Source organism: Scyliorhinus torazame, chromosome 7, assembly GCF_047496885.1.
Source record: "Scyliorhinus torazame isolate Kashiwa2021f chromosome 7, sScyTor2.1, whole genome shotgun sequence".
In the NCBI taxonomy this organism is placed as follows: Eukaryota; Metazoa; Chordata; class Chondrichthyes; order Carcharhiniformes; family Scyliorhinidae; genus Scyliorhinus; species Scyliorhinus torazame.
The window spans coordinates 288,606,573-288,620,078 of record NC_092713.1 but is presented as its reverse complement, the minus strand read 5'-3'; the positions used below and the strand labels follow the sequence as shown (position 1 = coordinate 288,620,078).

At 49.3% G+C, this 13,506-nt stretch overlaps 1 protein-coding gene across 2 annotated transcripts in view; it reads left to right on the top strand.

Moving 5' to 3' along the window:
* The window catches only part of LOC140427083 (teneurin-2-like), a 3,867,843-nt gene that overhangs the window by 24,494 nt on the left and 3,829,843 nt on the right, over window positions 1–13,506 (top strand). The gene's annotated exons all lie outside the window — the stretch shown is intronic.

Sequence of the window (13,506 nt, the reverse complement as noted above, 5' to 3'; positions counted from 1 at the left end):
AAACAACCAAAATAAAAGTTAAAAAATTACAAGTGAGAGTTAAGCCAAAGAAGAACAAGAAAAAGAAAACAAAAACAATGCAAACAAACAAGGATCATTGCACATATTTACATGTGCCCCCCCCCCCCCTCCCCTTCTCACTGTGCTCTCCTGGTTGCTGGTTACGAAGTTTCACAAATTAATTAGGATTTCTTCAAACTGCAGATAAAAATAGGCAGATTGCAAGTTTATGTATCCTTACCCTTTTAACCATTCATTAGATCACAATGAGATCAGTACCAATGCTGTAATAGCTTTTTACGGTGCTTGTAAACCTCTGTTTCATTCACTCACAGCCTTGAGTTGAGAATTCTGCATGTCTTCACCCTGCAAAATTTGTGGCAATGAGCTCACAGTTCTAGTAAGTTGCATTGCTGAAAGCCGTCTGTCCTATGAGACTTCCGTCAGCAATGGCCTTTTTCAGAGCTTGTTTTGGCTTGTGACATGGGGTTTCATACTTGGTCTTATGGGCTGCGTAGGTCCTTGCATTCTAAGTTATTCAAAGCCAAACAAATGGAAAAGCAAAATTGATTGGCATTCCTTAATATGTTGTCTCGAAGTGATGTTTTCTGCTTGACTTGCATTTATTGCACACACAAATCAGGGTATGTTTTATTAACTTGTACATAAATAAAAGACTGGGGTCAGGGATTAGCAAGAATGGGAGCTCTAAACAATGAAGGTGAGTAAGGAGTTAATTGAGGCACAGTAGATCTGTATAGAGAGAATAAATGGTGAACATGTGGTTGAATAGTGGAGTTGCATCGATTTACCAGCCATTTGGCTCAAATGCTGGCCTGTTCTGAGGAACAAAGGGACTGTCATAATATACATCCAGGTATATGATGGAGTGCAGACAGGCAGTGATTGACACACAGGATGACCAGTGAGCACACAGAACACAGCAGCCAATCACCAGACAGGACACGGCCACTATAAAGCCAGAGGGCACCAGTTTTTCCGCTCTCTCGGGATCCAGCCTCTGAGACAGTCAGAGCTCGTGAGCAGCAGCTAGAACAAGCACCATGTGGTAGTCAGTCAGTATGGTCAGGTTAGCCTCAGGTCTCCAGTCAAGTCAGCATAGTGTCAACCCACAGTTAAGCATGTATTATAGTTAGTTGTTCAATAAAATCGTGTTGCATCTTTTCAAGTGTTGGAAGCCTGTCTCTCATTACACTGCATCAAACGCAGTCCACATAGACCCAGCTTACCCAACCCATCAGGGACCTTGGCGTGTTTGTCCATAGATTTCTGTCTAACTCCATCAGCATATCATTCTGCTCCTTTCTCTGTCTTTTGGTTATGTAGTTTTCCCCTTGAATGAACCTATGCTGGTCACTTCAATACTGCTGGGGCAGAGTTCTTACCATCTGTGGATCAGAAGTTTCTCCTAAATTCCCCTCTGGATTTATTAATGACTATCTTGCTGAGTGAACTCTTTTCCTTCGGTTTCTGGAGGCGACCCCGCTTAATTTTTTTAAATTCAGTGAGGGAAATGAGCACCATTGTGACTTGTGCTTAAAGCACATCCATTCCAATATCCTGCCATACTCGTAACATTCTTTGGTCAATTATGCTGCCTTTTATGTCCTCTTTTCCCTTTCCTCTATTCGCACATTGATACTTTGCCAATGATGAGAACAGGTCATCTGTAAAGTGTGAACGATATCTGTGATTTATCTTTTAAGCCCTTACTGCATTAACAGCCTGTGGCTGCTGGACCTGCAATGAAACCATGAAACATTAAAAACTTAGGTGAAAGAGTGAAAATAGGAGAAAAGAAAACTGTGTGTCTAGCTCAGCCATTTATTCACTATTAGAGCTAGAACACAAAAACCTGTGCCACTGTGATTGGAATGAGAACTTTGCGTGACTTAGGGCTGAATCTCCGCAGCCCTGTGGTGGTGGTGGGATTGGAGGTGGGTGTGATGAGAACAGTAGGAGAGCTGTGTAGGGATGGCTCTCCCATACATTACCACCACTTGGGAGCTTCCCCAGTTGACTGCCTGCAAGTATACCTGCCCCACGGAGACAGGGGGCGAGATTCTCCGACCCCCCGCCAGGTCGGAGAATCGCCGGGGGCTGGCGTGAATCCCGCCCCTGCCGGTTGCCGAATTCTCCGGCACCGGATATTCGGCGGGGGCGGGAATCGCGCCGTGCCGGTTGGCCCCCCCCCGCGATTCTCCGGCCCAGATGGGCCGAAGTCCCGCTGCTAGGATGCCTGTCCCGCCGGCGTGGATTAAACCACCTCTCTTACCGCCGGGACAAGGCGGCGCGGGCGGGCTCCGGGGCCCTGGGGGGGGGCGCGGGGCGATTTGGCCCCGGGGGGTACCCCCACGGTGGCCTGGCCCGCGATTGGGGCCCACCGATCTGCGGGCGGGCCTGTGCCGTGGGGGCACTCTTTTCCTTCCACCTTCGCCACAGTCTCCACCATGGCGGAGGCGGAAGAGACTCCCTCCACTGCGCATGCGTGGGGTGCTGTGAGCGGCCGCTAACGCTCCCGCGCATGCACCGCCCGGCAATGTCATTTCTGCGCCAGCTGGCGGGGCACTTCCGCCAGCTGGCGGGGCAGAAATCAGTGAGGCGCAGGCCTAGACCCTCAACGTTAGGGCTTGGCCCCCCAAGGTGCGGAGGATTCCGCACCTCTGGGGCGGCGCGATGCCCGACTGATTTGCGCCGTTTTTGGCGTCAGTCAGCGGACATCGCGCCGATACCGGAGAATTTCGCCCAGGAACCTAATCATTATAATTAATGGCCAAATTAGTGGTGATTTTGCCAAGCGACCAATATTTTGCCAGCTCAGTGGAGGCCCATCTGGCTTATGCATTTAGTCTACCTCACTGAGGATGCCTCCATGTGGACGCGCTCTGTTGTCCCCCAAGCTGGCTCAGCAGCAGTTACCTCTCCTTGTGGGGCTGCTGATGTTTTGCTGTGGGTTTGGGATATAGATGGGCTTCATTTCAGATTTGACTGTTACCCTAAGAATACTACCACAGACTTATTCATAAAACAACATTCTTGTTTATGTACAGATCCACAGACATCTCAGCACCCTCGACAAGGTTGTAATTCTGCTGCACACCAGATCTTACTTACGTAATCATGTGTTGGTGCATCACAGTTACATTAGCAGTTACCTCACGATCAGGTGCTCCAGATTTTAATCCTTTACTCAACAGGCTGAAAGTTCCTATATTTTTTCAGAGGATCAGGTTCTGACTGAAACCCGGCCTGTACCTCTCAAGCTGCACCGTCCAGTTTTTAGTCCAGGTTTTGAGCCTCTCTGAAATGATAATTCAGGAGGCGTATTTTACGGCATCACTGTGACGGGGCAGGGTCTGATTGAGCGGGCAAGACCGTCTCCACAGAGACCCTGGCGCCCCGATCGGCGCAGATAATAAACCACTTTCCCGCCCACAAGCATCAGCATCGGGGGCATCTCACCCCCCCCCCCCCCCCCGCAGCAAATATAATGCAAATCCTGCCCCCAATGGGACTTCCCAGAGGATTTGCTCCGGCACTGTCCCCTGGTACCGGTTGGCCCTGCCAGATTGGCACTGCCCCCCGGCCCTGAGTTGAACCTATCTGGGCTCCCCGCGTCACGCTGGCAGCCGATGAATGTTCATTGAGGGGGTAAATCCCGGTGGGAGGGCTTGCTAATGATATTATAATGTATTTAAATGAGGTTACTGGCCTTGCGTGGCGAGATTCTTGTCATGTCACTGGCGAGGGGCCTGGAAAATGGGAAAACCCGATCTTGCCGGCAAAAATTGCATTTCCCAATGCTCGCCATACTTTTTGCCTGCGTCGCTGCTCTCGCTGGCGGCTAACGCGGGCTGAGTATTCCGCCCAGTGAGAGAATGTAGGGCGATTTTCCATGCTCTTTACTTGTGAAAAAACGAGAATCCACCCATGGAAGGCCAGGAGCCTCATTTAAATACATTAGCATTAGATTAGCATATACATTAGCATTAAATACATTAGCGATTCCTCCCGCCAGGATGTCGCCCTCACTGAGTATTCATCGATTTACAACAGCCGTATTAAAATGAGAGCCTGGCGACCTCAGCTCCAAAGGGGATATCAGGGGTACGCACTCAGATCACTATCACTCACCAGATTGCCGTTCAGTCTTGGCGTCTTGGGGGAGGGGGGCGTGAGGTCGCTTTAAGGGTCTGGCTGCTGGTTTCCCATCTTCTCCTTGCTGAACGTGTGGCGATATCGTGTGGCGATATTGCGCTTCGAGAGTGGCAGCTGTAAAGTGGGGGGGTAGGAGGTGAATCCACAGGGTTAGCACAGGGGTCCTGTGAGATGCCAGGCTGCATGGCAGAGTGGTGGACTCTGACAACGGGTGGTTCCCAACCGCCTGAGGACTGAAGACCCTCACACAGCGTGGCGGACTAGTGCAGTCAGAATGAACCCCTACACTCTGGCGGCACTTTGAAGGCACTACCAATGGTGGGGGAAGTTGCTGTATATTCAGCCTCTTCAACATCTTTTCCACATGTTTCACACCGCACTTGTGGCATCTGATTTGCTCGCCCCGGGATCTCTGTCATCAGTGAGGCACACCTTTCAAATGCCTCCCCAACACATGTCCAAGTCTAGTCGTGGGGATGGCTGCCTGGAAAACAGTGCCACATTTCACAGAGGGAGTCGAGTAAAGACGTGACATCCTGTGCCAAGGATCAACCCAGACGTCCAGCAAGCCAGGTCACCAACCTCAGCTGGGAGGATCATAGTGAGGGCAATAGTCAGCTCCAGCTCACCCCATCAGAGCTACACTGCTGAAAAACGACAAACGACCTTCTCCATGCAGCCAGATTAAATCTGCCTCCTCAGGTCTCCTGTTGCACCCCTCAACACCCATCACAGCTCCACAGTGATCTCTCTCCCAGCCACCTCCAAGGGTCCCAATACTTGTCATGGCACCCTACCCTGCACTGCCCCCGCTGCTCCACCCCTACCGCAACAACTGATCTGGCAGGACTCCTGCCGACACTCTCCCCATCTGTCTCACTGCAGGACAAACTCGGGCACAACCAGCATGAGTGGGCACAGCCTGTTGGAGTCATGTCCGAGCTAATAACACTGTCGCCCTTTGAGAAGAGACCCCTTGGGTTGGCAGACAAGGAGCAGGGCCACACCTGTGCACAGAACGAGCTATGGGCAGCAGTCCAAAGTGAGAACCTTCGACACATCCAGCCATGGTACAAGTTTCAGTCTGCCCCTGTGAGGCACTAATACCATCTTGCTTCCCTTGCAGGTCAATCAGTCAACCAGCCTGGACCAGCCTCGTGCCCTCCAGCGACCACAGTACCAAGCAGCACCCAGGGAGACATCTCAAGAGGCCAACATTAAAGAGTCATCACAGCTGTCACCTGCACCCTCCACCAGTGCAGATACCCACAGCTCGGTGGGAAAAACGAATAGAATAAGTCATTGGGGAGCATCTTACAGCTGAAGATCTACAGCAGGTGGAGGAAGGAATGTCCCAGAGATCCGGCCCTCAAGGAATGCTGGAGGAGATCAGGACTCTGCTCAGTCCCTGGCTGATGACGTGCCCCTGGGTGAAGTTGTCCCAGAGCTGCTGGGGCTGCAAAGGCCGGATAGTGAGCATCGGGAAGGGATGTCAGCATCTCTCTTTGGAGTGCAAGGCAAATTGCAGGAGTCCCATTAACTTCTGTCACGCCTACGCAATGAGGCCAACACTGCGAGGGTGGCGTCCACAGTGGGGACCCTGGTGCAGGACATGTCCCCTCCATGGTTAGCTCATGACCTCCATGGCTGAGGACATGAGCTCCATGGTGCAGGGTTTCAACTGTACGATTCAGTCACTAATTAGTATCCACGAGCGTCTCTGCCAGAAGACGATGGGGCTTCTGGATCTCGCTCCAGCTGCCCCTTCATCACCTATAGGAGCACAGGGGCCCCCGGGCACTCCAAGGGTAAAGGAGCGGCAGGAGCGCAGCCCAGGGCCTTCCACCCAGTAGACCCCAGGGGTTTCCAGCCCATCTGAAACACCACTCACTGTGAGCCACTCACTTCCAGCACTGCTCACCGAGGAGGGCAGCACTGCAACACTCTCTCTCTCTCACATGCCCTTGCACACACACTCACGCACACACTCATATTCTCTCTCACACACATTCACAGACACACGCACACAATCTCACTCACACACACTCTCTCACACATTATCACGCATCCACTCTCAAACACATACACAAACTCTCACTCTCACAAACACACCTTCACACACACACTCACGCACTCTCACATACACACTCACACTCTCTCTCCCTCACACACTCACTCTCACACAACACTTTCTCTAACACACACACACACTCTCACACCACCCCGCACACACACACTCTCATACGTAAACTAACACACTCTCTCACAATGATTTTTTGGCTTGTGCTTCACTGAGCTTTCTCATTTTGTCATCTATATTAAATGGCTTCACTCATTCCCCCCCCCCCCCCCCCAGAGTCATCACTTTCCCATGCTTCCTAAACATGGTCTGCTGTGCTATTTGCCCTACCTTTGTGGGAATTAAATCTTCCCTCATTTGCAAAATGTCTGATAGGGTTTTATCTAAGCCCCCAACTACTGTACTCTGAAGTTCCCATCATTGCAATTCTCCACATGCCTGGAGAGATCATGGGCTGGATTCTCCGATTCTGGGGCTATGTCCCCACGCCCGCGTGGGAACCGAGGAAAACTGATGCAAAATGGCCATGAATCGCCATTTTGCTGGGGGCGAGAAGGACAGCAGCATAGAGCACCCACCTCTAGCTGCCGGTATGCCCCGGAGAATTGCCAGGTCTGTGGCTGAGCATGCGCATGGCGGTGGCCACGCGTGCTACATGTCAGTGGCTGCTCGCGGACCCTGCCTGCAAAATAGTCCCCCCCCCCCCCCCACTTTGTACCTGCTCGCGCGGCCAGGACCACTCACCCGCCCCCACAATGCCCTCCACAATGCCCCCAGCCCCATATAAAGATCCCCCCCTCCCCCCCCCCCCGCCCGCCGATCGGCTCTCCCCCGACTGTGGCGGCGCTAGACTGAGTCCGCAGCCACCACGCCGAGTTCCCGATGGGTGAGACCATGAGAAACCCACGCCGTCGCGAACTCAGCCGGCCAGTGGTGGAGCATGGGGGCTGAGGCCATCGATACGTGGCGCAGCGTACTTGCAGAACGCGCCGCTTTGGAGAGGGCGGAGCATCGTGAAAGCGGCACCGTCCTCGATTCTGTTGGAAATTTGGATTCGACGATCAGTCGCCGAATGCGATTTCAGCGTCGCCCCATTTAGAACATAGAACAGTACAGCACAGTACAGGCCCATCAGCCCACAATGTATATCCCGTCATTTATAAATGATTCCACACATTCACTCAGCTTCTGCCTTTTATTAAATTTCACATGCTCAATAATCAAACTTTTTCGAACAGCAAAGTACAAACTTGACTGTTTCATATGCTTGAGGCCTCAGCGACACACTGTCTTGTAACAACATTGTCTGCTATGGCCCCGACTGTAGAGAGTGAAGTACTAACCTGATCTTTCTGGTCGTTCTTATCCAAACTTGAAATTGTTCTGTCTCTGGAGAGTCACTTCCCGCAATTGTCCCGGTGGTGAGCCTAATGTGGGCCTTCGAATAGTTCTGGGATTGACAATGTGGACTTCATGTTTACCGTAAGCTCTAGATCCATTGCTGCTTCGGTAATTTGGCTGGTAACTTGTGCTGTGCGCTCACAGCTGCCTGGCCACCGAGTCTGTCTCTCTGCTTGCATCTGCAGCATCCAGAAGGCTCTGTTCCCAGGTAATTCTTCAATCTTTTTTCTTCTTGTCCTTTTTCCAAGGGTTTGTAGGTCTATCAGGCTGTAGTCTTCTCTTGGAGTTTTTCTGGGTCATTATCCTCAGACTGCTGCCACCATATTTAGTCTGGAATTCAGGGTCCAGATGGATTTGTTTTAGGATTTGCCTGTTCCCAAAAGAATTGCCATACATTTTTATTTGTGAAAAGCATTCTTGCTTATTTACAGATCTATGTGCATCGCAATACTCTACGCGAAGCTGCATTCTGCTTCCTACTAGGCCTGAGTTACTTAATCATGTGTCATTGCATCACAATTACATCATTAGTTACATCAGTATCAGGTGCTCCTGATGTTAACCCTTTACTTCCCAGTTGAGTCTCCAGATCTTCCGAACCCCTATTGATCTGGTGGTATCGGAAGCCTGCCAATCATCCTTAATAAGACACAAGTGCAGAGGTGGCTAATTAAGGGGTTGCCTCCTGGGGAAGTCTGGATGCTGGATTTCTGCTGGTCACTGTGGCCTCGGAATCCCAATTTTGTCCAGATGTCCGGGTCCAGAACCTGGCGGAAAATACCAGCTCTTACAATTGTAGCAGAGAACAACAATGATAAAATGGGATTCAAAATAAGGATCGGGGGAAATAGAAGGGGCTGGATTCTCTGCCCTGCCGTGCCACGTTTCTGTTTCACCCCACCGGCGGGATGCTCCGTTACGCCAGCTGGTCAATGGAGTTTCCCAATGTGGGGCAGCCCCACACCATCGGGAAACCTCCGGGCTGCCGGCAAAACGGAGCATCCCGCCGGCGGAGAATCCAGCCCCATGTTTTTGGTTCATTTAAAAAACATGACAAAAAAATTGTCGGAAAGTAACGATTTGCTCTGCGGTCTGTGCAGAACATGTGGCTCCCAAACATGTACAACAAACACTGGAGAAGATGCACAATCTTACCAATGTGGTTTGTCTGTTGCAGAGTCCGTTCCTGGAGAATTAAAATGCGGTCAAAGGAGTTGGGCAGAGTTCATGACAACTGGACAGATCGATTCCAGTTTCTGAAGGAAGCTGAGGGGCTCAAAAGTCATTCTTTATTCCATACGATTTCCTTTTAACCTTCAATTTTACTGAGAAAATGTATTTTGGATTTGTTGTTGATATGTATGAGAGTGCCTGACCAGGGACCCAGCTGATCATTACATTGATAAATAATAATAATACTCTTTATTATTGTCACAAGTTGGCTTACATTAACACTGCAATGAAGTTACTGTGAAAAGCTCCTTGTCGCCACATTCCGGCGCCTGTTCGAGTACACTGAGGGAGAATTCAGAATGTCCAATCACCTAAATCTCTCAGCCGTCACAGTAATCAAAACTTGCTGATGTAAGTGTAAGGTAAAGTCGCCATAGACCCAGACGACCACAGAGGATCACCACACCTCAGGTGAGGGGCAAGGTTGAGAAGACGGGGACTTCATTAATAACCCCAGCCAGTACAGCATCAACCCATGCTGCTGGCCTTGCTCTGTATCATAAACCAGCTGTCTAGCCAAGTGGGCGAATCAACAAACTAGCTATCTAACCAAGTGAGCTATTAAAAACTTGCTGATGTGCAGTGCAGCTAAAGCACTGACAAAGGACCGGCACTGCACCCAGCCGAGGTCTGCACACCTCTGAGTTTTGGGATACATGAGGTGACTGAGGAAGTCTCCGTCCTTAATTTAACTTCAGCATCCGTGAAGACAAAGAGTAATAATAATAATAATCTTTATCATTGTCACAAGTTGGCTTACATTAACACTGCAATGAAGTTGCTGTGAAAATCCCCTAGTCGCCATATTCTGGCGTCTGTTCGGGTATACAGAGGGAGAATTCAGAATGTCCAATTCACCTAACAAGCACATCATTCAGGACTTGTGAGAGGAAACCGGAGCACCCGGAGGAAACCCACGCAGACACGGGGAGGACGTGCAGACACCGCACAGAGTGACGCAAGCGGCAATCGAATCTGGGACCCTGCTAACCACTGTGCTACCGTGCCAAAATTAAATGGGAAAATAGGAATTGACCATAACAATGGCATGCACAAGTCTCATAGCATGAGAAATAATCAGCAAGGTAAAACTGGTCCATTGGAAGAGATAGCGTGCTTTTATTGAAGAGCTGTTTTCAGAATCGGGCAGGAATTAACTTCGTCTGGTGACAATGATGTTGATTTGCTGGCTTGGAGTTAGAACATAGAACATACAGTGAAAAAGTAGGCCTTCCAGCCCATTAAGTTTGCACCGACCCACTTAAGCCCTCACTTTCACCCTACCCCGTAACCCAATAACCCCTCCTAACCTTTTTTGTGTCACAAAGGGCAATTTATTATAGCCAATCCACCTAACATGCACGTCTTTGGACTGTGGGAGGAAACCGGAGCACCTGGAGGAAATCCACGCAGACAAGGGAAGAACATGCAGACTCCACACAGACAGTGACCCAGCGGGGAATCAAACCTGGGACCCTGGCGCTGTGAAGCCACAGTGCTAATCACTTGTGCTACCGTGTTGCGTTAGTATTTGTGCTCTTTCATGCAAAGGAATAGCTATTCTTTTTTTGTTTTAACTTTATGGGGCTGATATATTCGAGAAAGAGAGAGTGACACCAGCAGCACAGGTTCAATTCCTGTACTGGCTGAGGTTATTCTTCACTGTTATTCTCTCGGTACTACACTGCAGTGTCATTTTTTTGATTTTTAAGCTCTGGAATAGAATTTGAACCTGGCACCTTGTGACTCAGAGGCAGGAGTGCTCCCAGCTGTACTTGGTGGACATGTGCAGTGCAGATATGGGCATCAAAAGCGAATCAGTTTCCTGGAACAGCACAAAATTGAGTGGAATTATATTGGCAAGAAACTTGGGGCTGAATTGTACAGGAGGCCGAGTTGCAATTACACGCTGCTGACAGCATTAATGAGCTGCGAGTGGCACCTCTTGTCGTTTGGTGAGAGATTTTGGTGGGTGAGGAGGTGGTGTGCTTGTCACCCCTCAGCTGGGATTTTCTGGCCCTTCCCACCAGTGGGATCTTGCAGGCCTGCTGATTGGCAAACCCCCACGACATATTACCCGGTGGCACAGCCAGTGAGCGACGCAAATGTCCATTGACTTCAGCGTGATAGGAAGATCCCGCTGGCAGACATCGGTGAGTCGCTGGAAAATCCTCTGTGGGGGGGGTGCAGGAAAACTCAGCCTTCGTACTTTATGTGACCCCCTTCCTCCCCCACTGAAAACACCCCATGGGTGGGGGGAAGGGGGCAGTGTGGTGGGCCTGTAAAATCGAGATCCTGGAACAAATGTTTCATTTTGGCATTCATAGAGGAATGTTGGAAAGAGCGATATAAAATGATGAAGTATATAGTGAATCGAACAAAGCATTTAACCAGGATGCTGAGTGCTCGGTGCCACTGACTGAGAATATAATGTGTTAGTCAAGGTGGTTGTGTCATTCTGTAGTCTTTGATAACAGTAACCAAATGGTAGATAAACGTGTCGATGAAATAATACTGGCAGTCATTCCAACCTAAAGATCAGACAATCAAGAAATTAAACAATAGAAATCTTCTAAACTCCCTACATACATGGAAATCAGGAGTCTGATTGGTATGCCATCTATTCCTGTCTGACTCCTTGCAATTCGGAATAGACATATTTCCACGGCAGAACAATTCCCATATTTTGGCTTCAAATTGGGAGTCTTACTTCTGACACTGTGGGTAGAATTTAATGCTCTCCTTGATGGCAGCTTTGGTGATGGCATCATTTAATCAAGCAGGAAAGTGTCTGGTGGAGACCCCATCACCTTCCCACTTTCACTCCGATTAAGTCCATGTTGGGAAGGCCTGCAGACAGTCGTCCGGTCCTCCTGTCCACTGAAACCCTTCAGTAAGCAATTAATGCCACATTAATTCCACGTTAAAAGGCCTTCAGTGCCTGATCGACAGACTCGGGAACTGGGGTGGGGTTACCGCTGAGAGCCACTGCTCCCCCTCCCCACACCCTTGCTGCTGACCCTCTCCCCCACATTCTCCTCTCTGACCTTAACTCTGCCCCCTCCCACCATCACTCACTCGTGAATTGGATCCAGCAAAGCTCCCTGTGGGTGTTGTACCGGCAGCAACCACCACTTCCCTCATGGCACTGCCATTCAATAAAGCTGACAGTCTCTGATTGGCTGGAAGCTCCCAGCCAGTGGGATTTCTGCTCCCTTGGTCCTTGATCCCAGGGAAAGTCCGCTGCTCTCCAGGTAAGTGCTTTCGTGGCACTTAATTCAGTGGGCCTTCCCTAAAACTGTCAGTGAGGATCTCTCGCTGACTCTCCAGACAGCAGGCAAGACCCTCATTGCCTCCATTAAAAACCACCCTACCTTTACGTAATGGGAAATTATCCTTCCTGTAAAGGTTGAGGCAGACCATTGTGACAACAGGGATGAGCTTTGAGGTGCATCCAGTTTATGTTACTTGATCTGGATGTGATTTTAATTTCTAAAAACTGTTCCTTCTCCAAGACCCTCACCTGTTGCCTTGATATCAGTCCCTCATTTTCAAAAAAAAGTTAACTTTCAGGTTCCCTCTCGTGTCCTGAGGTGTAAACCCTCCCAGAAGTACATTGATGGCTCTGGCACCAGGCAGATATTAAGGTTCAAAGGATTTTGTTCGCTCAGGGAAAATGTAAGTTGAGGAATGTGATTCAACATTGTTATGACATCCTGGGCGAGTGCACGGTCAGTTCCACCCTACAGACTCCAGAGTCCAACATAAGTGAATCAACCAATAATTCATGTTTTCTAGAGACCTTTAACCCCTGACTGCTCCAATGAGTTGCAGACACCAGATTTATAAGTAAAATATTAACAAACTGTTTATTTGTAACAAGAGTAAAAGACGAACCTATAAAGGAAAATTTGGAACTATGGTCTACTAGTGTACCTATTCCCAAACCCCATCTGATCCTCAACCCAGACACACACAAGACACACACAATAAGAGGAGGGGAAGAATTAAAACAACGGGAATTGAAGGAAAAGGTTTGAGATGAATCATTGCTGCTGGTCTTCTCCGAATGAGACCATTTGGGGAATTGGTTCATATAAGAGATTCAGGTTGCTTCAATTCTGACTTCCGACCACTGAATGGAGCCCTGTCTGCCTGAGATATTACTCAAACATTTAAACCTGAGAATTTTACTGTGTTTTCCATTTGCCTGATTTCTGTGCAGAAGCGCCAGCTGTATTATTAAGGGTGTTCTCAGATTGGGTTCTTCCCAGCCATTCAGACAGAGGATTAATGAATCACAGACCTGATGAGAATCAACTTGCAATCTCTCACTCCAGAAGATCCCTTCACAGTTCTGATTGCTGTCTGTCTTTTGGACAAAGCCCTTTCCCAAGGTCTGACTAGCAGCCTTTTAAATCACCTGTAAGAGAGATAGAGAGAGCAGAGAGAGAATGTCCTCCAGATGCTTCCTGGCTGAATCTCTTCATCATATGACCCACCTTTCTTCAGGAAGAATCTGAATGACTCCACCAATCACAAGTAACATCAGGAGATCGTTCCAAATGTATCGATTGGCTGCTTGCCAGGTCTATCTCATGGGCTCTGCCACA